The 4,155-nt window shown below is 34.2% G+C and overlaps 1 non-coding gene across 1 annotated transcript; it reads left to right on the top strand.

The window, feature by feature from the left end:
• The first annotated feature begins 505 nt into the window (after positions 1–505).
• On the top strand, positions 506–612 carry LOC120580379 (small nucleolar RNA R71). Its single transcript, XR_005646103.1, has one exon. It is a non-coding gene; the product is annotated as a small nucleolar RNA R71 (small nucleolar RNA).
• The last annotated feature ends 3,543 nt before the right edge of the window (positions 613–4,155 follow it).

Raw genomic sequence — 4,155 nt, forward strand, 5'->3', positions numbered from 1 at the left:
GCTCCATAGCATGTTTTCTAGTAAAATTTCCAAGCTGGATTTCTGAGAGACTCTTTCGTTGTTTGCACAAATGGGTGGTGTTGTTTGTTGTCCAAAGGTATAAAATTTTTGCTCGGGACTTTTAGCAACACTACCTAGTTGGCATTCAACATCAGTATGGTCGAGTATTCCACAAAATTCACAAGGTGGTGAAACAAGAGCAGGTGTGACGACACTTAGAGATAATTTATCAAATTTTTGAAGAAGTGTGTCCACCTTAGCAGATAGATGATCAAGGGTAGAAACCTGGCACATACCTTCCTCTTTTTTAGAGGGTGGAGGAGTACCTTCAGTGATAACTCTCTCACTTGTCCACTGATAGTGGTTGTATGCCATGTTCTCGATCAAATCATAGGCTCCTGTGTAAGTTTTATTCATCAAAGCTCCACCTGCAGCTGCATCAACATTCATTTTTGTGGAAAACAAAAGACCATTATAAAAAGTGTGGATAAGAAGCCAATTCTCAAAACCATGATGGGGGCAAAGCCTAAGCATTTCTTTGAAACGCTCCCACGCATTGTAAAGAGATTCACCATCTTTTTGAGTGAATTGTGTGATTTGACTCCTTAATTGAGCAGTTTTACTATGGGGAAAGAATTGGGAAAGAAATGCCTTCCTCATTTGGTTCCATGAAGTGATAGAACCAATTTGCAATGAATGAAACCAAGCACTAGCTCTATCCCTCAAAGAGAAAGGAAAGAGGTGCAGCCTTACGGCCTCTTGGTTTGCCTTCAAAGTTCCACTGAGTCTTAAAAAAAATTGAAACATGAAAATTCGGATCCTCAGTGGGTGATCCAAAAAATTGATTTTGCTGCACCAGGTAAATAAGTGCAGGCTTTATTTCAAATTTAATATCCTCAACCGTTGGGTACACAATAGCATCGTACGGCTCATCTGAAGATGTGATTGAATACTCTTTGAGAGCACGTTTCTCAGCCATATCGTTATTACTGTGTGTTTCTTTGAGCCATCCCTGAAATCAAAGCGGTTAAAGATAGAAAATAAAAAATAATAAAATAAAATAAAATAAAATAAAATAAGGAGAAATGGAGGGAGAGAGATTTTATATATAAATATATATATTTTTATTTTTTATATTTTTATATTTTTTTTATTTTTTATAGAGAGAGAGAGAGATAGAATATTTATATATATATATAAAAATAAAAAGATAAGAAAAGGAAATAAAATATATTTTAAATATATATATATAAAAAAAATAAAAAAATAAAAAGGTAAGAAATATATATATATTATTATTATATATATATATTTTTTTTTTAGACTAACCACTATTAAAAAGTTAATCAAATTACAATAATTCCCCGGCAGCGGCGCCAAAAATTTGATGAGATAAAACCGCAAGTGCACGGTCTTATCGAAGTAGTAAAATATGAGTATCGTTCCGACAGGGAGTTACGAATTCAATTAACTTTAGATAATGATTGGACTAAAGGTTTATAAGGTAGAAAAGTTTGGGATTTTAATTAAGAGCAAATAATAAAATAAAAGATAAAAGCCTTGGGGTTATTGGTTCATCCTAACGACAAGTCCTTCTCAAACCAAACTATTAAACTTATAACTTTATGTTAGACCTAATTTCTCAAGACAGTTTCTCTTTTGTTCCTCTAGCAACCAAGCCTATTTCGCTGACTTGATTACTATTAGATTTTGGTTCCTCTAACAACCAAGCCTATTTCGCTGACTTGATTGTTATTAGTTCCCTTGAAGATCGAAACTATATGTCTCAAAGATTGCAAAGCCTATTTCGCTGACTTTGCAATCCTTGTCTAAATTCACTTGTTCGAGTATCAAAGCTCCACTTTCGTTTTATGAATTGATATTTGAGATGATGGATAAAATATTATCAAACCCTCTACTTTCGTTTCCACAGTTTGATAATGGTTGATCCATGTTAAAGCGGTGAATTTAGATAAGGAATTAGGGTTACATAAGATTAAGGTTTAAAGCTTGGTTTGATTAGGATTATGTCATTAGACTTATCCAACAATCCCAAGACAAGAGAAGTCTACTCACTGACGTTCATCGTAGACAAGGAGAAGAAGAGAGAAAGCATAAGAGTAAATAACAATAAAGTAAATGAACTTTTATTAGAAAACAATTGTTACATATTGCATTCCAAGAAAAGATGAATATTTGTGATGGCTAGCTACTCTATTTATAGTACACAATTGACTTAAAATCTAAGCAAGTATATTCCAAGAATATTCCTCGGTAGATTGTGCGCCAAAATAGAATAGCTTGGAGTCCAAGCAAAAGCAGCAAAAGGTCTTTTGGAGGGTGGCACAGCCGTGCCAAGGCTAGCACGGGCCGTGCCAGGCTTCTGACTTGTGGGAGATATATTTTGTTTCCCAATCTTCGTATTTTCGTGTCCAATTTGCTCCAAATCCCTTTCTTTTGCTCCAAGACTCAATCCATCCAATATTCTTCCCTGAAATATAATAAATTGCAATTTAAAGTAAACTATCCTAAAAAGGAAATAATACTAATATAAAATTATATAAAATCTAAATAAAACTAAACTAAAAAGCATATTAAAATAGTATATAAATGACTCATCAAACTCCCCCACACTTGAATCTTTGCTTGTCCTCAAGCAAAAGGCATAAACATAGTAGCACCAACAGTTATATCAAATGACAATTCAATTAAAGCACATGTCTCCTCAAGGGCTTAAATCCCAAATGTACACTAATCACAAACTCAACCATTTCTTGTAATTTTTATTCAACCCAACGATCAAGTTTCAAGTGAGTGTGTGTGTGAAGTCCAACCCTTTTCTTGCTCGTGTATAAGATAGGCATTATGAGGAAACATGGTCTAATCCTAACACTAAACCAACCAAGAAAGATTCCTTCTATAATTCATATAAGAGAGATGGGAGTATTTGAGAATCTTTGTTCTTTGCCATTTGCACATTTTAAGTTCTTTATTTAAGGAACAACATCTTCACGTAGGAGGTCGGAGGGCCTACCCCCTTCCCCAATCTAGATTCAATGGTATCCCTTAAAACATCATCTTCACATAGGAAGTCGGAGGGCCTACCCCCTTCCCCAATCTAGATTCAATGATGAGATCTTGGAATTTATTTGGCTTTTTGGCTTTTTATGAACTCCCTTATACTAACTTATACTACTGGCACTTTGAGAATCTTTAAAGGTTAATGCACCACTAAGATTAAAACGCGTTTCCTTAAAATACCTATTCATACATTTACTCAAGGGAAGCATCTTTGTGTTTTTCTTATTCACTTTAAAACAAGATGTGGGTATATCAAGAAGACTTAAAACACAAGAGTTTGCTTTCATGTACAAGAATCAATCAAATAAGAGGAGACAATGAAAATTTTGTGTCATGATATTTTCAATAAAAATTAGCTACTTAACCATGCCTTTTACAACAAAACAAAAGAATAAAGTTCAAGGGAGTTTGAAAACACTACGACTAAAGACACTTTATTAGGCTCCCCCCACACTTAGGAGAAGCATTGTCCTCAATGATTTAAAAGAAGAAGAAGAAGAAAAAGAAGAAGAATAAGAAGAAGAAGAAGAAGAAGAAGAAGAAGAGAAGTAGAGAAGAGTAGAGGAAGAGGAGAGCTAACAATCCCAAGACAAGAGAAGTCTACTCACTGACGTTCATCGTAGACAAGGAGAAGAAGCGAGAAAGCATAAGAGTAAATAACAATAAAGTAAATGAACTTTTATTAGAAAAAAATTGTCACATATTGCATTCCAAGAAAAGATGAATATTTGTGATGGCTAGCTACTCTATTTATAGTACACAATTGACTTAAAATCTAAGCAAGTATATTCCAAGGATATTCCTCGGTAGATTGTGCGCCAAAATAGAATAGCTTGGAGTCCAAGCAAAAGCAGCAAAAGGTCTTCTGGAGGTTGGCACGGCCGTGCCAGGCTTCTGACTTGTGGGAGATATATTTTGTTTCCCAATCTTCGTATTTTCGTGTCCAATTTGCTCCAAATCCCTTTCTTTTGCTCCAAGACTCAATCCATCCAATATTCTTCCCTGAAATATAATAAATTGCAATTTAAAGTAAACTATCCTAAAAAGGAAATAATACTAATATAAAATTATATA

This window comes from Medicago truncatula, chromosome 4 (genome assembly GCF_003473485.1).
Source record: "Medicago truncatula cultivar Jemalong A17 chromosome 4, MtrunA17r5.0-ANR, whole genome shotgun sequence".
Classification (NCBI taxonomy): Eukaryota; Viridiplantae; Streptophyta; class Magnoliopsida; order Fabales; family Fabaceae; genus Medicago; species Medicago truncatula.